This window comes from Pan troglodytes, chromosome 19 (genome assembly GCF_028858775.2).
Source record: "Pan troglodytes isolate AG18354 chromosome 19, NHGRI_mPanTro3-v2.0_pri, whole genome shotgun sequence".
NCBI lineage: Eukaryota > Metazoa > Chordata > Mammalia > Primates > Hominidae > Pan > Pan troglodytes.
This window is the reverse complement of record NC_072417.2, coordinates 24602968-24626082: the sequence shown is the minus strand read 5'-3', so window position 1 is coordinate 24626082 and position 23115 is coordinate 24602968. Positions and strand designations below refer to the sequence as shown.

Below are 23115 nucleotides of genomic sequence, written 5' to 3'. Positions count from 1 at the left end.
CACCTGGGTGGCTTGCGGCCCACAAGATAAGATATATTGCGTTGAACTATAGTTTATGTTGATTGCTGAATGATTTAGGGCGGGGGGGTGGGCACCCTCTGAAATTCTGCCCTGGAGGAGAGGCCTCACCCTAACCCTGGCCGTGGCTAATAATAAGGCCCACCTCTTAGGGCCGTGGAGTGAAATAAGTTTTCCAGGTAATGCGCAGTAGAGCCCTCAGCCCTCCGCTGAAGTTGCGTTAGGAAGGAGGAAGGGAGAGGTAAATGCTGAGCCCGCAGGCGGCAGTCTGTGCCTCGGAGAGAAACTTTATCCCAACCTTGCTGGGGGCCTTGACGCCCACCTTGCCCCAAGAGCACCCCGGCAGTCACCCCTGCCCTCTGGGGTCCTGCCACCCCGAGCCCGACCTTCCCCCTTTTCCCCCGCGCCGGGCCAATAGCCTCCTAACTGCGTCGTGCTCATCACGGTCTGCCGTGCTCATCACCTTTGCGTCGTTTCTTCGCTCCACAAACGTTTGCTGAGCGCCTTCCACACGCCAGGCGCCAGACTCGCGCGGGGAAACAGGGATAAGCACTGAGGAGGGGTCCCAGCCCTCAGCGATGGGATTTCAGAGCGGGAGATAAAGGGTTGCCCAGAAGGGTGGTGAGTGGAATAGCTGATATAAACAACGGGGGCGCGATGAAATACACAGGAGGGCTGCTAGTCACATACGGGGCGGGTGCCGAGGGCCCTTGACTAAGGGAGGCTTCCTGGACGCGTGACACCCAAGCGGAGTCCTGACGACCTGCGTCAGAAGTAGCCAGGCGAGGAGGAGGGGAAGGGAATCCACGTCCCGAGCAGGGAGGCAGCTTTCCCTACACAGCACAGGACACGGTCCGCGCACAGAAGCCGCAGGAGACGCAGGCACAGGGGCTGGGGAGAATCCTTGCTGGGCCCTCGCCGCCTCCCTCTGCTGGGTGTCTGGTGCCAGCCTCCTGCCTGGCCGAGGAACTCCAGCCCCTGCTCCCGGAAGCCCCTCCAGGCCTTCGGCTTCCCTGACTGGGCATGGGCCCCTCGTCCCCTCGGGTACGGGGCCGGTCTCCCCGCCCGCGGGCGGCGAAGTAAAGGCCCAGCGCAGCCCGCGCTCCTGCCCTGGGGCCTCGTCTTTCTCCAGGAAAACGTGGACCGCTCTCCGCCGACAGGTCTCTTCCACAGACCCCTGTCGCCTTCGCCCCCAGTCTCTTCCGGTTCTGTCTTTTCGCTGGCTCGATACGAACAAGGAAGTCGCCCCCAGCGGAGCCCCGGCTCCCCCAGGCAGAGGCGGCCCCGGGGGCGGAGTCAACGGCGGAGGCCACGCCCTCCGTGAAAGGGCGGGGCATGCAAATTCGAAATGAAAGCCCGGGAACGCCGGAAGAAGCACGGGTGTAAGATTTCCCTTTTCAAAGGCGGAGAATAAGAAATCAGCCCGAGAGTGTAAGGGCGTCAATAGCGCTGTGGACGAGACAGAGGGAATGGGGCAAGGAGCGAGGCTGGGGCTCTCACCGCGACTTGAATGTGGATGAGAGTGGGACGGTGACGGCGGGCGCGAAGGCGACCGCATCGCTTCTCGGCCTTTTGGCTAAGATCAAGTGTAGTATCTGTTCTTATCAGTTTAATATCTGATACGTCCTCTATCCGAGGACAATATATTAAATGGATTTTTGGAGCAGGGAGATGGAATAGGAGCTTGCTCCGTCCACTCCACGCATCGACCTGGTATTGCAGTACCTCCAGGAACGGTGCACCCCCTCCGGGGATACAACGTGTTTCCTAAAAGCAGAGAGAGGTAAGAGACAGTAGCATCTGCGGGGCGGTTTGCACGCCGAGTGCCTGTGACGCGCCGGCTTGACTTAACCGCTTCCCTGAAGTACCAGTGAGGGAGGTTCCTGATCTGCAGGCGGTGGGCGGTAGACGGTAGGCTTATGCGGCACGCTTCCGTTTCCACCGTGACTACTGCGCTTTGGGAAGGCCACGACCTCCTCCTTTGGGGAGGTCCTTAGGATCTCAGCTTGGCAGTCGAGTGGGTGGCGACCTTTTAAAGGAATGGGATCCACCCGGAATTGAACTTCTTTCTCCTCTCTCTCTCTCTCTCTCTCTCTCTCTTTCTCTCTCTCTCTCTCTCTTTCTCTCTCTCTCTGTCTCTTTCTCTCTCTCTTCACCCCCCCCCCGCCTCTCCTCCGTTCTCTCTTTTGGTTTCCCCCACCCCCTCCCAAGTTCTGGGGTACATGTGCAGGACGTGCAGGTTTGGAACATAGATACACGTGTGCCACGGTGCTTTGCTGCACCTATCCACCAGTCGTCTAGGTTTGAAGCCCCGCACGCGTTGGCCATTTGTCCTAATGCTCTCTCTCCCCTTGCCCCCCACGCCCCGTCAGGGCCCGGCGTGTGATGTTCCCCTCCCTGTGTCCCATGTGTTCTCACTGTTCAACTCCCACTTAGGAGCGAGAACATGCGGTGTTTGGTTTTCGCTTCCTGTGTCAGTTTGCTGAGAATGAGGCCTTCCAGCTTCATCCACGTTCCCGCAGAGGACATGAACTCATCCTTTTTTATGGCTGCGTAGTAATTCCATGGTGTATACGTGCCACACTTTCTTTATCCAGCCTATCATTCATGGGCATTCGAGTTGGTTCCAAGTCTTTGCTATTGTAAATAGTGCTGCAGTAAACATACGTGTCCACGTGTCTTCCTAGTAGGAACTTCTTCCTCTTCAGCCCGCTGGGTAGCTGGCACTTTAAGGCAGGTGCCAACGCACCGGCAGCAAGCTTCCTTTTTTGCCCGGGAAAAACTGAGGTGCAGGTAGTATAAGCCATTTATCACGGAACGCACAGGAGCAGAGCTCGAGTCCAAGCATCGTGGCTCCACCCGTCATGCTTGATGCATCTTTAGGCTCCGCTCTAGGTATGCGTATCCTTTACGGGATCAGCCACCGGCAGTTGCCTTGCGACCACGATGACAAACCTCTGCCGGCTCTTTTGGGTCTCATCCCTGTATCTATTATACGTTGCATCCCAACATAAAGATCGGAATGTTCCTTTCGCTGACCCAGTCTCTCACCCTTTCCAAACTCCAGAAACCTTGTCTGTCCTCGGAAGAACTCCCCCTGCTTCTTTCTCTAAAGGCTGTCTTCAGGCCGGGCACAGTGGGGGGATCGCTTGAGCCCAGAAGGCCGCAGTGAGGTGAGATCGCGCCATTGCACTGCAGCCCCGGCGGCAGAGCCGGAGCCCCGTCTCGAAAGAAACAAACAAAAACCAACCGACCAACCAACAAACAAACACAGACAAAGAAAGAAAGAGCCCAGGCAACCTAGTGAAAACCTGTTCGGGCTGGGGCGTATCTGTACCCCAGCTGTTCCAGAGGCTGAGGCCAGGAGGATGGGTGGACGCTGGGAGGTGGATGCTGCAGTGAGCAGTGATCGCACCACTGCACTCCAGCCTGGGTGACAGAGCCAGACCCCGTCCCAAATAAATAAACATGAAAATAGAGGAACCAGTTTGTAGAAAGCGGGAGAGGGTCCCATTGAACTTCAAGCCTTCGAGCAACAGCTGTGGCTGGACAGGTTGGACCAGCAGGCTGGAGCAGTCGCCATCTTGGCAGGGATCATTGACCCTGATCTATCGCCGGGAGGAGGAAGAGCTGATCTTACGCAGGGAGGGCAGGTGGACTATGCGTGGACTCTGGTGATCTGTTTGGGTGCCAGGTGTTACTCCCAGGGCCACCCGTAACTGTGAATGTGCAGGAACCCTGACTTGAGAAGGGCCTGGCCACGGGGGGCTTAGGCCCCTGGGGAATGAGAGTTTGGTTCCCGGTACCCAGGGAAACCACCAGCATCGGCAGAGGTGATAGCTGGGGAGGAGCGGGGATTTGGACGAGAGACACAGGATGAGTACCGGGGGCAGCCCCGTGATCAACAACTGCTGCAACAGGGGCCGTTTGTTCGACTCGCTAGTCTTCTGTGGCTCTATGCGGTACTCAAGAGCAGAAGACAGAAGATACAAAAACCACAAAAGGTAGCCGGGCGTGGTGCTGCCCGTCAATAATCCCAGCTACTCGGGAGGCTGAGACAGGAGAATCGCTTGAACCCGGGAGGCGGAAGTTTCAGCGAGCCGAGATCACGCCATTGCAGTCCAACCTGAGCGTCCGAGCGAGACTCTATCTCAGAAAATAAAGACAGAATGAAAGAGCCCGGCGCGGTGGCTTACGCCTGTAATCCCAGCGCTTTGGGAGGCCGAGGCGGGCGGATCGCCTGAGGTCAGGAGCTGGAGACCAGCCTGGCCGACATGGCGAAACCCCCTAAAAATACAAAAATGAGCCGGGCGTGGTGGCCTACGCCTGTAATCCCAGCTACCCAGGAGGCTGAGGCAGGAGAATCGCTGGAACCCGGGAGGTAGAGGCTGCAGTGAGCCGAGATCGCGCCACTGCACTCCAGCCTGGGCGACAGAGCAAGAGTTTGTCTGCCAAAAAAAAAAAAAAAAAAAAGCCAGGGTGAGCGGTGGCTCAAGCCTGTAATCGCAAGCAACACTTTGGGAGGCGGCAGCTGGGCGGATCACCGGAGGTCGGGAGTTGGAGACCAGCCTGACCAACATGGAGAAACCCCATGTGTACTAAAAATACAAACTTAGCCGGGCGTGGTGGCACATGCCTGTAGTCCCAGCTGCTCGGGAGGCTGAGGCAGGGGAATCGCTTGAACCCGGGAGGCGGAGGTTGCAGAGAGCCTAGATCGCGCCATTGGACTCCAGGCTGGGTAACAAGAGCGGAACCTCCGTCTGAAAAAAAAAAAAAAAAATTGGGAGAATTTTGCTCCCACTGCCGTCAAAATCCCATGTGTATTTCACACTTACAGCACAGCTCCATTAGAACTGACCACATTTCCAGGGCTCCCTAGATACCTGTGGCTAGCGGCTGCCATACTACACCGTGCTGGGCTGTAGAATGGGGATGACAAGACAGGGCGGCGGAGATTGGGTTGGCGTGAAGCGAGGGAAACACTCGGCCGCAGGACAAAACTAAAACAGCAAGGGGGCACCGAAAGACTCAGTAGTCCACATGAATATCTTGATTATGTTGTAGCCGAGATAATGTAGGGTCCACCCCTACCGGGTCTGTGGGTTTTCTCTTCGTGTGTGTGCGCGCGGAGACGAGAGATCGAAGAGATAAAGACAGAAGACAAAGAGATAGGAAGAAAGACAGCTGGGCCCGGGGGACCACTGCCACCAAAGCGCGGAGACAGACAGGTAGTGGCCCCGAATGCCTGGAGGCGCTGCTATTTATTGTAGTCAAGGCAAGGGGGCAGGGTAAGGAGTGCCAGTCATCTCCAGTGATCGATAGGTCACGCGAGTCACGTGTCCACTGGACAGGGGGCCTTTCCCTTTGTGGTAGCCGAGGTGGAGAGGGAGGACAGCAAACGTCAGCGTTTCTTCTATGCACTTATCAGAAAGATCGAAGACTGTGGTACTCCTACTAATTGTGCTACTGCTGTCTTCTAAGAACTTAAAAGGAGGAGCCAGGTGTACAGGCGGAACATGAAAGTGAAGAAGGAGCGTGCCCACTGAAGCACAGCATCACAGGGAGACGTTGGAGCCTCCGGCTGACTGCGGGCCGGCCTGGCTAATGTCAGACCTCCCACAAGAGGTGGTGGAGCGGAGCGTTCTCTGTCTCCCCTGGAGAGAGGGAGATTCCCTTTCCCGGCCTGCTAAGTAACGGGTGCCTTCCCAGGCACTGGGGCCACCGCTAGACCAAGGCCTGCTAAGTAACCAGGGCCTTCCCAGGCACTGGCATTACCGCTAGGCCAAGGAGCCCTCCAGCGGCCCTTCTCTGGGCGTGAATGAGGGCTCACACTCTTGTCTCCTGGTCACCTCTCACTGTGGCCCTTCAGCTCCTAACTCTGTGTGGCCTGGTTTCCCCCAGGGTAATCATAATGGAACAGAGATCATTATGGTAATAGAACAAAGAGTAATGCTACAAACTAATGATTAATAATAGTCAGATATAATCCTATCCGTTTCCTATCTCTAGTAAAACTTTTCTTATTCTAATAATTTTCTTTACTATACTGGAACAGCTTGTGCCTTCAGGCTCTTGCCTGGGCACCTGGGTGGCTTGCGGCCCACAAGATAAGATATATTGCGTTGAACTATAGTTTATGTTGATTGCTGAATGATTTAGGGCGGGGGGGTGGGCACCCTCTGAAATTCTGCCCTGGAGGAGAGGCCTCACCCTAACCCTGGCCGTGGCTAATAATAAGGCCCACCTCTTAGGGCCGTGGAGTGAAATAAGTTTTCCAGGTAATGCGCAGTAGAGCCCTCAGCCCTCCGCTGAAGTTGCGTTAGGAAGGAGGAAGGGAGAGGTAAATGCTGAGCCCGCAGGCGGCAGTCTGTGCCTCGGAGAGAAACTTTATCCCAACCTTGCTGGGGGCCTTGACGCCCACCTTGCCCCAAGAGCACCCCGGCAGTCACCCCTGCCCTCTGGGGTCCTGCCACCCCGAGCCCGACCTTCCCCCTTTTCCCCCGCGCCGGGCCAATAGCCTCCTAACTGCGTCGTGCTCATCACGGTCTGCCGTGCTCATCACCTTTGCGTCGTTTCTTCGCTCCACAAACGTTTGCTGAGCGCCTTCCACACGCCAGGCGCCAGACTCGCGCGGGGAAACAGGGATAAGCACTGAGGAGGGGTCCCAGCCCTCAGCGATGGGATTTCAGAGCGGGAGATAAAGGGTTGCCCAGAAGGGTGGTGAGTGGAATAGCTGATATAAACAACGGGGGCGCGATGAAATACACAGGAGGGCTGCTAGTCACATACGGGGCGGGTGCCGAGGGCCCTTGACTAAGGGAGGCTTCCTGGACGCGTGACACCCAAGCGGAGTCCTGACGACCTGCGTCAGAAGTAGCCAGGCGAGGAGGAGGGGAAGGGAATCCACGTCCCGAGCAGGGAGGCAGCTTTCCCTACACAGCACAGGACACGGTCCGCGCACAGAAGCCGCAGGAGACGCAGGCACAGGGGCTGGGGAGAATCCTTGCTGGGCCCTCGCCGCCTCCCTCTGCTGGGTGTCTGGTGCCAGCCTCCTGCCTGGCCGAGGAACTCCAGCCCCTGCTCCCGGAAGCCCCTCCAGGCCTTCGGCTTCCCTGACTGGGCATGGGCCCCTCGTCCCCTCGGGTACGGGGCCGGTCTCCCCGCCCGCGGGCGGCGAAGTAAAGGCCCAGCGCAGCCCGCGCTCCTGCCCTGGGGCCTCGTCTTTCTCCAGGAAAACGTGGACCGCTCTCCGCCGACAGGTCTCTTCCACAGACCCCTGTCGCCTTCGCCCCCAGTCTCTTCCGGTTCTGTCTTTTCGCTGGCTCGATACGAACAAGGAAGTCGCCCCCAGCGGAGCCCCGGCTCCCCCAGGCAGAGGCGGCCCCGGGGGCGGAGTCAACGGCGGAGGCCACGCCCTCCGTGAAAGGGCGGGGCATGCAAATTCGAAATGAAAGCCCGGGAACGCCGGAAGAAGCACGGGTGTAAGATTTCCCTTTTCAAAGGCGGAGAATAAGAAATCAGCCCGAGAGTGTAAGGGCGTCAATAGCGCTGTGGACGAGACAGAGGGAATGGGGCAAGGAGCGAGGCTGGGGCTCTCACCGCGACTTGAATGTGGATGAGAGTGGGACGGTGACGGCGGGCGCGAAGGCGACCGCATCGCTTCTCGGCCTTTTGGCTAAGATCAAGTGTAGTATCTGTTCTTATCAGTTTAATATCTGATACGTCCTCTATCCGAGGACAATATATTAAATGGATTTTTGGAGCAGGGAGATGGAATAGGAGCTTGCTCCGTCCACTCCACGCATCGACCTGGTATTGCAGTACCTCCAGGAACGGTGCACCCCCTCCGGGGATACAACGTGTTTCCTAAAAGCAGAGAGAGGTAAGAGACAGTAGCATCTGCGGGGCGGCTTGCACGCCGAGTGCCTGTGACGCGCCGGCTTGACTTAACCGCTTCCCTGAAGTACCAGTGAGGGAGGTTCCTGATCTGCAGGCGGTGGGCGGTAGACGGTAGGCTTATGCGGCACGCTTCCGTTTCCACCGTGACTACTGCGCTTTGGGAAGGCCACGACCTCCTCCTTTGGGGAGGTCCTTAGGATCTCAGCTTGGCAGTCGAGTGGGTGGCGACCTTTTAAAGGAATGGGATCCACCCGGAATTGAACTTCTTTCTCCTCTCTCTCTCTCTCTCTCTCTCTTTCTCTCTCTCTCTCTCTCTTTCTCTCTCTCTCTGTCTCTTTCTCTCTCTCTTCACCCCCCCCCCGCCTCTCCTCCGTTCTCTCTTTTGGTTTCCCCCACCCCCTCCCAAGTTCTGGGGTACATGTGCAGGACGTGCAGGTTTGGAACATAGATACACGTGTGCCACGGTGCTTTGCTGCACCTATCCACCAGTCGTCTAGGTTTGAAGCCCCGCACGCGTTGGCCATTTGTCCTAATGCTCTCTCTCCCCTTGCCCCCCACGCCCCGTCAGGGCCCGGCGTGTGATGTTCCCCTCCCTGTGTCCCATGTGTTCTCACTGTTCAACTCCCACTTAGGAGCGAGAACATGCGGTGTTTGGTTTTCGCTTCCTGTGTCAGTTTGCTGAGAATGAGGCCTTCCAGCTTCATCCACGTTCCCGCAGAGGACATGAACTCATCCTTTTTTATGGCTGCGTAGTAATTCCATGGTGTATACGTGCCACACTTTCTTTATCCAGCCTATCATTCATGGGCATTCGAGTTGGTTCCAAGTCTTTGCTATTGTAAATAGTGCTGCAGTAAACATACGTGTCCACGTGTCTTCCTAGTAGGAACTTCTTCCTCTTCAGCCCGCTGGGTAGCTGGCACTTTAAGGCAGGTGCCAACGCACCGGCAGCAAGCTTCCTTTTTTGCCCGGGAAAAACTGAGGTGCAGGTAGTATAAGCCATTTATCACGGAACGCACAGGAGCAGAGCTCGAGTCCAAGCATCGTGGCTCCACCCGTCATGCTTGATGCATCTTTAGGCTCCGCTCTAGGTATGCGTATCCTTTACGGGATCAGCCACCGGCAGTTGCCTTGCGACCACGATGACAAACCTCTGCCGGCTCTTTTGGGTCTCATCCCTGTATCTATTATACGTTGCATCCCAACATAAAGATCGGAATGTTCCTTTCGCTGACCCAGTCTCTCACCCTTTCCAAACTCCAGAAACCTTGTCTGTCCTCGGAAGAACTCCCCCTGCTTCTTTCTCTAAAGGCTGTCTTCAGGCCGGGCACAGTGGGGGGATCGCTTGAGCCCAGAAGGCCGCAGTGAGGTGAGATCGCGCCATTGCACTGCAGCCCCGGCGGCAGAGCCGGAGCCCCGTCTCGAAAGAAACAAACAAAAACCAACCGACCAACCAACAAACAAACACAGACAAAGAAAGAAAGAGCCCAGGCAACCTAGTGAAAACCTGTTCGGGCTGGGGCGTATCTGTACCCCAGCTGTTCCAGAGGCTGAGGCCAGGAGGATGGGTGGACGCTGGGAGGTGGATGCTGCAGTGAGCAGTGATCGCACCACTGCACTCCAGCCTGGGTGACAGAGCCAGACCCCGTCCCAAATAAATAAACATGAAAATAGAGGAACCAGTTTGTAGAAAGCGGGAGAGGGTCCCATTGAACTTCAAGCCTTCGAGCAACAGCTGTGGCTGGACAGGTTGGACCAGCAGGCTGGAGCAGTCGCCATCTTGGCAGGGATCATTGACCCTGATCTATCGCCGGGAGGAGGAAGAGCTGATCTTACGCAGGGAGGGCAGGTGGACTATGCGTGGACTCTGGTGATCTGTTTGGGTGCCAGGTGTTACTCCCAGGGCCACCCGTAACTGTGAATGTGCAGGAACCCTGACTTGAGAAGGGCCTGGCCACGGGGGGCTTAGGCCCCTGGGGAATGAGAGTTTGGTTCCCGGTACCCAGGGAAACCACCAGCATCGGCAGAGGTGATAGCTGGGGAGGAGCGGGGATTTGGACGAGAGACACAGGATGAGTACCGGGGGCAGCCCCGTGATCAACAACTGCTGCAACAGGGGCCGTTTGTTCGACTCGCTAGTCTTCTGTGGCTCTATGCGGTACTCAAGAGCAGAAGACAGAAGATACAAAAACCACAAAAGGTAGCCGGGCGTGGTGCTGCCCGTCAATAATCCCAGCTACTCGGGAGGCTGAGACAGGAGAATCGCTTGAACCCGGGAGGCGGAAGTTTCAGCGAGCCGAGATCACGCCATTGCAGTCCAACCTGAGCGTCCGAGCGAGACTCTATCTCAGAAAATAAAGACAGAATGAAAGAGCCCGGCGCGGTGGCTTACGCCTGTAATCCCAGCGCTTTGGGAGGCCGAGGCGGGCGGATCGCCTGAGGTCAGGAGCTGGAGACCAGCCTGGCCGACATGGCGAAACCCCCTAAAAATACAAAAATGAGCCGGGCGTGGTGGCCTACGCCTGTAATCCCAGCTACCCAGGAGGCTGAGGCAGGAGAATCGCTGGAACCCGGGAGGTAGAGGCTGCAGTGAGCCGAGATCGCGCCACTGCACTCCAGCCTGGGCGACAGAGCAAGAGTTTGTCTGCCAAAAAAAAAAAAAAAAAAAAAAAAAAAAAGCCAGGGTGAGCGGTGGCTCAAGCCTGTAATCGCAAGCAACACTTTGGGAGGCGGCAGCTGGGCGGATCACCGGAGGTCGGGAGTTGGAGACCAGCCTGACCAACATGGAGAAACCCCATGTGTACTAAAAATACAAACTTAGCCGGGCGTGGTGGCACATGCCTGTAGTCCCAGCTGCTCGGGAGGCTGAGGCAGGGGAATCGCTTGAACCCGGGAGGCGGAGGTTGCAGAGAGCCTAGATCGCGCCATTGGACTCCAGGCTGGGTAACAAGAGCGGAACCTCCGTCTGAAAAAAAAAAAAAAAAATTGGGAGAATTTTGCTCCCACTGCCGTCAAAATCCCATGTGTATTTCACACTTACAGCACAGCTCCATTAGAACTGACCACATTTCCAGGGCTCCCTAGATACCTGTGGCTAGCGGCTGCCATACTACACCGTGCTGGGCTGTAGAATGGGGATGACAAGACAGGGCGGCGGAGATTGGGTTGGCGTGAAGCGAGGGAAACACTCGGCCGCAGGACAAAACTAAAACAGCAAGGGGGCACCGAAAGACTCAGTAGTCCACATGAATATCTTGATTATGTTGTAGCCGAGATAATGTAGGGTCCACCCCTACCGGGTCTGTGGGTTTTCTCTTCGTGTGTGTGCGCGCGGAGACGAGAGATCGAAGAGATAAAGACAGAAGACAAAGAGATAGGAAGAAAGACAGCTGGGCCCGGGGGACCACTGCCACCAAAGCGCGGAGACAGACAGGTAGTGGCCCCGAATGCCTGGAGGCGCTGCTATTTATTGTAGTCAAGGCAAGGGGGCAGGGTAAGGAGTGCCAGTCATCTCCAGTGATCGATAGGTCACGCGAGTCACGTGTCCACTGGACAGGGGGCCTTTCCCTTTGTGGTAGCCGAGGTGGAGAGGGAGGACAGCAAACGTCAGCGTTTCTTCTATGCACTTATCAGAAAGATCGAAGACTGTGGTACTCCTACTAATTGTGCTACTGCTGTCTTCTAAGAACTTAAAAGGAGGAGCCAGGTGTACAGGCGGAACATGAAAGTGAAGAAGGAGCGTGCCCACTGAAGCACAGCATCACAGGGAGACGTTGGAGCCTCCGGCTGACTGCGGGCCGGCCTGGCTAATGTCAGACCTCCCACAAGAGGTGGTGGAGCGGAGCGTTCTCTGTCTCCCCTGGAGAGAGGGAGATTCCCTTTCCCGGCCTGCTAAGTAACGGGTGCCTTCCCAGGCACTGGGGCCACCGCTAGACCAAGGCCTGCTAAGTAACCAGGGCCTTCCCAGGCACTGGCATTACCGCTAGGCCAAGGAGCCCTCCAGCGGCCCTTCTCTGGGCGTGAATGAGGGCTCACACTCTTGTCTCCTGGTCACCTCTCACTGTGGCCCTTCAGCTCCTAACTCTGTGTGGCCTGGTTTCCCCCAGGGTAATCATAATGGAACAGAGATCATTATGGTAATAGAACAAAGAGTAATGCTACAAACTAATGATTAATAATAGTCAGATATAATCCTATCCGTTTCCTATCTCTAGTAAAACTTTTCTTATTCTAATAATTTTCTTTACTATACTGGAACAGCTTGTGCCTTCAGGCTCTTGCCTGGGCACCTGGGTGGCTTGCGGCCCACAAGATAAGATATATTGCGTTGAACTATAGTTTATGTTGATTGCTGAATGATTTAGGGCGGGGGGGTGGGCACCCTCTGAAATTCTGCCCTGGAGGAGAGGCCTCACCCTAACCCTGGCCGTGGCTAATAATAAGGCCCACCTCTTAGGGCCGTGGAGTGAAATAAGTTTTCCAGGTAATGCGCAGTAGAGCCCTCAGCCCTCCGCTGAAGTTGCGTTAGGAAGGAGGAAGGGAGAGGTAAATGCTGAGCCCGCAGGCGGCAGTCTGTGCCTCGGAGAGAAACTTTATCCCAACCTTGCTGGGGGCCTTGACGCCCACCTTGCCCCAAGAGCACCCCGGCAGTCACCCCTGCCCTCTGGGGTCCTGCCACCCCGAGCCCGACCTTCCCCCTTTTCCCCCGCGCCGGGCCAATAGCCTCCTAACTGCGTCGTGCTCATCACGGTCTGCCGTGCTCATCACCTTTGCGTCGTTTCTTCGCTCCACAAACGTTTGCTGAGCGCCTTCCACACGCCAGGCGCCAGACTCGCGCGGGGAAACAGGGATAAGCACTGAGGAGGGGTCCCAGCCCTCAGCGATGGGATTTCAGAGCGGGAGATAAAGGGTTGCCCAGAAGGGTGGTGAGTGGAATAGCTGATATAAACAACGGGGGCGCGATGAAATACACAGGAGGGCTGCTAGTCACATACGGGGCGGGTGCCGAGGGCCCTTGACTAAGGGAGGCTTCCTGGACGCGTGACACCCAAGCGGAGTCCTGACGACCTGCGTCAGAAGTAGCCAGGCGAGGAGGAGGGGAAGGGAATCCACGTCCCGAGCAGGGAGGCAGCTTTCCCTACACAGCACAGGACACGGTCCGCGCACAGAAGCCGCAGGAGACGCAGGCACAGGGGCTGGGGAGAATCCTTGCTGGGCCCTCGCCGCCTCCCTCTGCTGGGTGTCTGGTGCCAGCCTCCTGCCTGGCCGAGGAACTCCAGCCCCTGCTCCCGGAAGCCCCTCCAGGCCTTCGGCTTCCCTGACTGGGCATGGGCCCCTCGTCCCCTCGGGTACGGGGCCGGTCTCCCCGCCCGCGGGCGGCGAAGTAAAGGCCCAGCGCAGCCCGCGCTCCTGCCCTGGGGCCTCGTCTTTCTCCAGGAAAACGTGGACCGCTCTCCGCCGACAGGTCTCTTCCACAGACCCCTGTCGCCTTCGCCCCCAGTCTCTTCCGGTTCTGTCTTTTCGCTGGCTCGATACGAACAAGGAAGTCGCCCCCAGCGGAGCCCCGGCTCCCCCAGGCAGAGGCGGCCCCGGGGGCGGAGTCAACGGCGGAGGCCACGCCCTCCGTGAAAGGGCGGGGCATGCAAATTCGAAATGAAAGCCCGGGAACGCCGGAAGAAGCACGGGTGTAAGATTTCCCTTTTCAAAGGCGGAGAATAAGAAATCAGCCCGAGAGTGTAAGGGCGTCAATAGCGCTGTGGACGAGACAGAGGGAATGGGGCAAGGAGCGAGGCTGGGGCTCTCACCGCGACTTGAATGTGGATGAGAGTGGGACGGTGACGGCGGGCGCGAAGGCGACCGCATCGCTTCTCGGCCTTTTGGCTAAGATCAAGTGTAGTATCTGTTCTTATCAGTTTAATATCTGATACGTCCTCTATCCGAGGACAATATATTAAATGGATTTTTGGAGCAGGGAGATGGAATAGGAGCTTGCTCCGTCCACTCCACGCATCGACCTGGTATTGCAGTACCTCCAGGAACGGTGCACCCCCTCCGGGGATACAACGTGTTTCCTAAAAGCAGAGAGAGGTAAGAGACAGTAGCATCTGCGGGGCGGTTTGCACGCCGAGTGCCTGTGACGCGCCGGCTTGACTTAACCGCTTCCCTGAAGTACCAGTGAGGGAGGTTCCTGATCTGCAGGCGGTGGGCGGTAGACGGTAGGCTTATGCGGCACGCTTCCGTTTCCACCGTGACTACTGCGCTTTGGGAAGGCCACGACCTCCTCCTTTGGGGAGGTCCTTAGGATCTCAGCTTGGCAGTCGAGTGGGTGGCGACCTTTTAAAGGAATGGGATCCACCCGGAATTGAACTTCTTTCTCCTCTCTCTCTCTCTCTCTCTCTCTCTCTCTTTCTCTCTCTCTCTCTCTCTTTCTCTCTCTCTCTGTCTCTTTCTCTCTCTCTTCACCCCCCCCCCCGCCTCTCCTCCGTTCTCTCTTTTGGTTTCCCCCACCCCCTCCCAAGTTCTGGGGTACATGTGCAGGACGTGCAGGTTTGGAACATAGATACACGTGTGCCACGGTGCTTTGCTGCACCTATCCACCAGTCGTCTAGGTTTGAAGCCCCGCACGCGTTGGCCATTTGTCCTAATGCTCTCTCTCCCCTTGCCCCCCACGCCCCGTCAGGGCCCGGCGTGTGATGTTCCCCTCCCTGTGTCCCATGTGTTCTCACTGTTCAACTCCCACTTAGGAGCGAGAACATGCGGTGTTTGGTTTTCGCTTCCTGTGTCAGTTTGCTGAGAATGAGGCCTTCCAGCTTCATCCACGTTCCCGCAGAGGACATGAACTCATCCTTTTTTATGGCTGCGTAGTAATTCCATGGTGTATACGTGCCACACTTTCTTTATCCAGCCTATCATTCATGGGCATTCGAGTTGGTTCCAAGTCTTTGCTATTGTAAATAGTGCTGCAGTAAACATACGTGTCCACGTGTCTTCCTAGTAGGAACTTCTTCCTCTTCAGCCCGCTGGGTAGCTGGCACTTTAAGGCAGGTGCCAACGCACCGGCAGCAAGCTTCCTTTTTTGCCCGGGAAAAACTGAGGTGCAGGTAGTATAAGCCATTTATCACGGAACGCACAGGAGCAGAGCTCGAGTCCAAGCATCGTGGCTCCACCCGTCATGCTTGATGCATCTTTAGGCTCCGCTCTAGGTATGCGTATCCTTTACGGGATCAGCCACCGGCAGTTGCCTTGCGACCACGATGACAAACCTCTGCCGGCTCTTTTGGGTCTCATCCCTGTATCTATTATACGTTGCATCCCAACATAAAGATCGGAATGTTCCTTTCGCTGACCCAGTCTCTCACCCTTTCCAAACTCCAGAAACCTTGTCTGTCCTCGGAAGAACTCCCCCTGCTTCTTTCTCTAAAGGCTGTCTTCAGGCCGGGCACAGTGGGGGGATCGCTTGAGCCCAGAAGGCCGCAGTGAGGTGAGATCGCGCCATTGCACTGCAGCCCCGGCGGCAGAGCCGGAGCCCCGTCTCGAAAGAAACAAACAAAAACCAACCGACCAACCAACAAACAAACACAGACAAAGAAAGAAAGAGCCCAGGCAACCTAGTGAAAACCTGTTCGGGCTGGGGCGTATCTGTACCCCAGCTGTTCCAGAGGCTGAGGCCAGGAGGATGGGTGGACGCTGGGAGGTGGATGCTGCAGTGAGCGGTGATCGCACCACTGCACTCCAGCCTGGGTGACAGAGCCAGACCCCGTCCCAAATAAATAAACATGAAAATAGAGGAACCAGTTTGTAGAAAGCGGGAGAGGGTCCCATTGAACTTCAAGCCTTCGAGCAACAGCTGTGGCTGGACAGGTTGGACCAGCAGGCTGGAGCAGTCGCCATCTTGGCAGGGATCATTGACCCTGATCTATCGCCGGGAGGAGGAAGAGCTGATCTTACGCAGGGAGGGCAGGTGGACTATGCGTGGACTCTGGTGATCTGTTTGGGTGCCAGGTGTTACTCCCAGGGCCACCCGTAACTGTGAATGTGCAGGAACCCTGACTTGAGAAGGGCCTGGCCACGGGGGGCTTAGGCCCCTGGGGAATGAGAGTTTGGTTCCCGGTACCCAGGGAAACCACCAGCATCGGCAGAGGTGATAGCTGGGGAGGAGCGGGGATTTGGACGAGAGACACAGGATGAGTACCGGGGGCAGCCCCGTGATCAACAACTGCTGCAACAGGGGCCGTTTGTTCGACTCGCTAGTCTTCTGTGGCTCTATGCGGTACTCAAGAGCAGAAGACAGAAGATACAAAAACCACAAAAGGTAGCCGGGCGTGGTGCTGCCCGTCAATAATCCCAGCTACTCGGGAGGCTGAGACAGGAGAATCGCTTGAACCCGGGAGGCGGAAGTTTCAGCGAGCCGAGATCACGCCATTGCAGTCCAACCTGAGCGTCCGAGCGAGACTCTATCTCAGAAAATAAAGACAGAATGAAAGAGCCCGGCGCGGTGGCTTACGCCTGTAATCCCAGCGCTTTGGGAGGCCGAGGCGGGCGGATCGCCTGAGGTCAGGAGCTGGAGACCAGCCTGGCCGACATGGCGAAACCCCCTAAAAATACAAAAATGAGCCGGGCGTGGTGGCCTACGCCTGTAATCCCAGCTACCCAGGAGGCTGAGGCAGGAGAATCGCTGGAACCCGGGAGGTAGAGGCTGCAGTGAGCCGAGATCGCGCCACTGCACTCCAGCCTGGGCGACAGAGCAAGAGTTTGTCTGCCAAAAAAAAAAAAAAAAAAAAGCCAGGGTGAGCGGTGGCTCAAGCCTGTAATCGCAAGCAACACTTTGGGAGGCGGCAGCTGGGCGGATCACCGGAGGTCGGGAGTTGGAGACCAGCCTGACCAACATGGAGAAACCCCATGTGTACTAAAAATACAAACTTAGCCGGGCGTGGTGGCACATGCCTGTAGTCCCAGCTGCTCGGGAGGCTGAGGCAGGGGAATCGCTTGAACCCGGGAGGCGGAGGTTGCAGAGAGCCTAGATCGCGCCATTGGACTCCAGGCTGGGTAACAAGAGCGGAACCTCCGTCTGAAAAAAAAAAAAAAAAATTGGGAGAATTTTGCTCCCACTGCCGTCAAAATCCCATGTGTATTTCACACTTACAGCACAGCTCCATTAGAACTGACCACATTTCCAGGGCTCCCTAGATACCTGTGGCTAGCGGCTGCCATACTACACCGTGCTGGGCTGTAGAATGGGGATGACAAGACAGGGCGGCGGAGATTGGGTTGGCGTGAAGCGAGGGAAACACTCGGCCGCAGGACAAAACTAAAACAGCAAGGGGGCACCGAAAGACTCAGTAGTCCACATGAATATCTTGATTATGTTGTAGCCGAGATAATGTAGGGTCCACCCCTACCGGGTCTGTGGGTTTTCTCTTCGTGTGTGTGCGCGCGGAGACGAGAGATCGAAGAGATAAAGACAGAAGACAAAGAGATAGGAAGAAAGACAGCTGGGCCCGGGGGACCACTGCCACCAAAGCGCGGAGACAGACAGGTAGTGGCCCCGAATGCCTGGAGGCGCTGCTATTTATTGTAGTCAAGGCAAGGGGGCAGGGTAAGGAGTGCCAGTCATCTCCAGTGATCGATAGGTCACGCGAGTCACGTGTCCACTGGACAGGGGGCCTTTCCCTTTGTGGTAGCCGAGGTGGAGAGGGAGGACAGCAAACGTCAGCGTTTCTTCTATGCACTTATCAGAAAGATCGAAGACTGTGGTACTCCTACTAATTGTGCTACTGCTGTCTTCTAAGAACTTAAAAGGAGGAGCCAGGTGTACAGGCGGAACATGAAAGTGAAGAAGGAGCGTGCCCACTGAAGCACAGCATCACAGGGAGACGTTGGAGCCTCCGGCTGACTGCGGGCCGGCCTGGCTAATGTCAGACCTCCCACAAGAGGTGGTGGAGCGGAGCGTTCTCTGTCTCCCCTGGAGAGAGGGAGATTCCCTTTCCCGGCCTGCTAAGTAACGGGTGCCTTCCCAGGCACTGGGGCCACCGCTAGACCAAGGCCTGCTAAGTAACCAGGGCCTTCCCAGGCACTGGCATTACCGCTAGGCCAAGGAGCCCTCCAGCGGCCCTTCTCTGGGCGTGAATGAGGGCTCACACTCTTGTCTCCTGGTCACCTCTCACTGTGGCCCTTCAGCTCCTAACTCTGTGTGGCCTGGTTTCCCCCAGGGTAATCATAATGGAACAGAGATCATTATGGTAATAGAACAAAGAGTAATGCTACAAACTAATGATTAATAATAGTCAGATATAATCCTATCCGTTTCCTATCTCTAGTAAAACTTTTCTTATTCTAATAATTTTCTTTACTATACTGGAACAGCTTGTGCCTTCAGGCTCTTGCCTGGGCACCTGGGTGGCTTGCGGCCCACAAGATAAGATATATTGCGTTGAACTATAGTTTATGTTGATTGCTGAATGATTTAGGGCGGGGGGGTGGGCACCCTCTGAAATTCTGCCCTGGAGGAGAGGCCTCACCCTAACCCTGGCCGTGGCTAATAATAAGGCCCACCTCTTAGGGCCGTGGAGTGAAATAAGTTTTCCAGGTAATGCGCAGTAGAGCCCTCAGCCCTCCGCTGAAGTTGCGTTAGGAAGGAGGAAGGGAGAGGTAAATGCTGAGCCCGCAGGCGGCAGTCTGTGCCTCGGAGAGAAACTTTATCCCAACCTTGCTGGGGGCCTTGACGCCCACCTTGCCCCAAGAGCACCCCGGCAGTCACCCCTGCCCTCTGGGGTCCTGCCACCCCGAGCCCGACCTTCCCCCTTTTCCCCCGCGCCGGGCCAATAGCCTCCTAACTGCGTCGTGCTCATCACGGTCTGCCGTGCTCATCACCTTTGCGTCGTTTCTTCGCTCCACAAACGTTTGCTGAGCGCCTTCCACACGCCAGGCGCCAGACTCGCGCGGGGAAACAGGGATAAGCACTGAGGAGGGGTCCCAGCCCTCAGCGATGGGATTTCAGAGCGGGAGATAAAGGGTTGCCCAGAAGGGTGGTGAGTGGAATAGCTGATATAAACAACGGGGGCGCGATGAAATACACAGGAGGGCTGCTAGTCACATACGGGGCGGGTGCCGAGGGCCCTTGACTAAGGGAGGCTTCCTGGACGCGTGACACCCAAGCGGAGTCCTGACGACCTGCGTCAGAAGTAGCCAGGCGAGGAGGAGGGGAAGGGAATCCACGTCCCGAGCAGGGAGGCAGCTTTCCCTACACAGCACAGGACACGGTCCGCGCACAGAAGCCGCAGGAGACGCAGGCACAGGGGCTGGGGAGAATCCTTGCTGGGCCCTCGCCGCCTCCCTCTGCTGGGTGTCTGGTGCCAGCCTCCTGCCTGGCCGAGGAACTCCAGCCCCTGCTCCCGGAAGCCCCTCCAGGCCTTCGGCTTCCCTGACTGGGCATGGGCCCCTCGTCCCCTCGGGTACGGGGCCGGTCTCCCCGCCCGCGGGCGGCGAAGTAAAGGCCCAGCGCAGCCCGCGCTCCTGCCCTGGGGCCTCGTCTTTCTCCAGGAAAACGTGGACCGCTCTCCGCCGACAGGTCTCTTCCACAGACCCCTGTCGCCTTCGCCCCCAGTCTCTTCCGGTTCTGTCTTTTCGCTGGCTCGATACGAACAAGGAAGTCGCCCCCAGCGGAGCCCCGGCTCCCCCAGGCAGAGGCGGCCCCGGGGGCGGAGTCAACGGCGGAGGCCACGCCCTCCGTGAAAGGGCGGGGCATGCAAATTCGAAATGAAAGCCCGGGAACGCCGGAAGAAGCACGGGTGTAAGATTTCCCTTTTCAAAGGCGGAGAATAAGAAATCAGCCCGAGAGTGTAAGGGCGTCAATAGCGCTGTGGACGAGACAGAGGGAATGGGGCAAGGAGCGAGGCTGGGGCTCTCACCGCGACTTGAATGTGGATGAGAGTGGGACGGTGACGGCGGGCGCGAAGGCGACCGCATCGCTTCTCGGCCTTTTGGCTAAGATCAAGTGTAGTATCTGTTCTTATCAGTTTAATATCTGATACGTCCTCTATCCGAGGACAATATATTAAATGGATTTTTGGAGCAGGGAGATGGAATAGGAGCTTGCTCCGTCCACTCCACGCATCGACCTGGTATTGCAGTACCTCCAGGAACGGTGCACCCCCTCCGGGGATACAACGTGTTTCCTAAAAGCAGAGAGAGGTAAGAGACAGTAGCATCTGCGGGGCGGCTTGCACGCCGAGTGCCTGTGACGCGCCGGCTTGACTTAACCGCTTCCCTGAAGTACCAGTGAGGGAGGTTCCTGATCTGCAGGCGGTGGGCGGTAGACGGTAGGCTTATGCGGCACGCTTCCGTTTCCACCGTGACTACTGCGCTTTGGGAAGGCCACGACCTCCTCCTTTGGGGAGGTCCTTAGGATCTCAGCTTGGCAGTCGAGTGGGTGGCGACCTTTTAAAGGAATGGGATCCACCCGGAATTGAACTTCTTTCTCCTCTCTCTCTCTCTCTCTCTCTCTTTCTCTCTCTCTCTCTCTCTTTCTCTCTCTCTCTGTCTCTTTCTCTCTCTCTTCACCCCCCCCCCGCCTCTCCTCCGTTCTCTCTTTTGGTTTCCCCCACCCCCTCCCAAGTTCTGGGGTACATGTGCAGGACGTGCAGGTTTGGAACATAGATACACGTGTGCCACGGTGCTTTGCTGCACCTATCCACCAGTCGTCTAGGTTTGAAGCCCCGCACGCGTTGGCCATTTGTCCTAATGCTCTCTCTCCCCTTGCCCCCCACGCCCCGTCAGGGCCCGGCGTGTGATGTTCCCCTCCCTGTGTCCCATGTGTTCTCACTGTTCAACTCCCACTTAGGAGCGAGAACATGCGGTGTTTGGTTTTCGCTTCCTGTGTCAGTTTGCTGAGAATGAGGCCTTCCAGCTTCATCCACGTTCCCGCAGAGGACATGAACTCATCCTTTTTTATGGCTGCGTAGTAATTCCATGGTGTATACGTGCCACACTTTCTTTATCCAGCCTATCATTCATGGGCATTCGAGTTGGTTCCAAGTCTTTGCTATTGTAAATAGTGCTGCAGTAAACATACGTGTCCACGTGTCTTCCTAGTAGGAACTTCTTCCTCTTCAGCCCGCTGGGTAGCTGGCACTTTAAGGCAGGTGCCAACGCACCGGCAGCAAGCTTCCTTTTTTGCCCGGGAAAAACTGAGGTGCAGGTAGTATAAGCCATTTATCACGGAACGCACAGGAGCAGAGCTCGAGTCCAAGCATCGTGGCTCCACCCGTCATGCTTGATGCATCTTTAGGCTCCGCTCTAGGTATGCGTATCCTTTACGGGATCAGCCACCGGCAGTTGCCTTGCGACCACGATGACAAACCTCTGCCGGCTCTTTTGGGTCTCATCCCTGTATCTATTATACGTTGCATCCCAACATAAAGATCGGAATGTTCCTTTCGCTGACCCAGTCTCTCACCCTTTCCAAACTCCAGAAACCTTGTCTGTCCTCGGAAGAACTCCCCCTGCTTCTTTCTCTAAAGGCTGTCTTCAGGCCGGGCACAGTGGGGGGATCGCTTGAGCCCAGAAGGCCGCAGTGAGGTGAGATCGCGCCATTGCACTGCAGCCCCGGCGGCAGAGCCGGAGCCCCGTCTCGAAAGAAACAAACAAAAACCAACCGACCAACCAACAAACAAACACAGACAAAGAAAGAAAGAGCCCAGGCAACCTAGTGAAAACCTGTTCGGGCTGGGGCGTATCTGTACCCCAGCTGTTCCAGAGGCTGAGGCCAGGAGGATGGGTGGACGCTGGGAGGTGGATGCTGCAGTGAGCAGTGATCGCACCACTGCACTCCAGCCTGGGTGACAGAGCCAGACCCCGTCCCAAATAAATAAACATGAAAATAGAGGAACCAGTTTGTAGAAAGCGGGAGAGGGTCCCATTGAACTTCAAGCCTTCGAGCAACAGCTGTGGCTGGACAGGTTGGACCAGCAGGCTGGAGCAGTCGCCATCTTGGCAGGGATCATTGACCCTGATCTATCGCCGGGAGGAGGAAGAGCTGATCTTACGCAGGGAGGGCAGGTGGACTATGCGTGGACTCTGGTGATCTGTTTGGGTGCCAGGTGTTACTCCCAGGGCCACCCGTAACTGTGAATGTGCAGGAACCCTGACTTGAGAAGGGCCTGGCCACGGGGGGCTTAGGCCCCTGGGGAATGAGAGTTTGGTTCCCGGTACCCAGGGAAACCACCAGCATCGGCAGAGGTGATAGCTGGGGAGGAGCGGGGATTTGGACGAGAGACACAGGATGAGTACCGGGGGCAGCCCCGTGATCAACAACTGCTGCAACAGGGGCCGTTTGTTCGACTCGCTAGTCTTCTGTGGCTCTATGCGGTACTCAAGAGCAGAAGACAGAAGATACAAAAACCACAAAAGGTAGCCGGGCGTGGTGCTGCCCGTCAATAATCCCAGCTACTCGGGAGGCTGAGACAGGAGAATCGCTTGAACCCGGGAGGCGGAAGTTTCAGCGAGCCGAGATCACGCCATTGCAGTCCAACCTGAGCGTCCGAGCGAGACTCTATCTCAGAAAATAAAGACAGAATGAAAGAGCCCGGCGCGGTGGCTTACGCCTGTAATCCCAGCGCTTTGGGAGGCCGAGGCGGGCGGATCGCCTGAGGTCAGGAGCTGGAGACCAGCCTGGCCGACATGGCGAAACCCCCTAAAAATACAAAAATGAGCCGGGCGTGGTGGCCTACGCCTGTAATCCCAGCTACCCAGGAGGCTGAGGCAGGAGAATCGCTGGAACCCGGGAGGTAGAGGCTGCAGTGAGCCGAGATCGCGCCACTGCACTCCAGCCTGGGCGACAGAGCAAGAGTTTGTCTGCCAAAAAAAAAAAAAAAAAAAAAAAAAAAAAAGCCAGGGTGAGCGGTGGCTCAAGCCTGTAATCGCAAGCAACACTTTGGGAGGCGGCAGCTGGGCGGATCACCGGAGGTCGGGAGTTGGAGACCAGCCTGACCAACATGGAGAAACCCCATGTGTACTAAAAATACAAACTTAGCCGGGCGTGGTGGCACATGCCTGTAGTCCCAGCTGCTCGGGAGGCTGAGGCAGGGGAATCGCTTGAACCCGGGAGGCGGAGGTTGCAGAGAGCCTAGATCGCGCCATTGGACTCCAGGCTGGGTAACAAGAGCGGAACCTCCGTCTGAAAAAAAAAAAAAAAAATTGGGA

General features: G+C 56.7%; 4 non-coding genes across 4 annotated transcripts; all 4 read left to right on the top strand.

The window, feature by feature from the left end:
- The first annotated feature begins 1574 nt into the window (after positions 1-1574).
- Positions 1575-1765, top strand: LOC129137788 (U2 spliceosomal RNA). Its single transcript, XR_008540579.1, has one exon. It is a non-coding gene; the product is annotated as a U2 spliceosomal RNA (small nuclear RNA).
- A 5908-nt stretch (positions 1766-7673) lies between these two features.
- Positions 7674-7864, top strand: LOC129137787 (U2 spliceosomal RNA). The gene has a single exon (XR_008540578.1). It is a non-coding gene; the product is annotated as a U2 spliceosomal RNA (small nuclear RNA).
- A 5913-nt stretch (positions 7865-13777) lies between these two features.
- Positions 13778-13968, top strand: LOC129137786 (U2 spliceosomal RNA). The gene has a single exon (XR_008540577.1). It is a non-coding gene; the product is annotated as a U2 spliceosomal RNA (small nuclear RNA).
- Positions 13969-19879: 5911 nt separating this feature from the next.
- LOC129137784 (U2 spliceosomal RNA) lies at positions 19880-20070 on the top strand. The gene has a single exon (XR_008540575.1). It is a non-coding gene; the product is annotated as a U2 spliceosomal RNA (small nuclear RNA).
- Positions 20071-23115: the final 3045 nt, after the last annotated feature.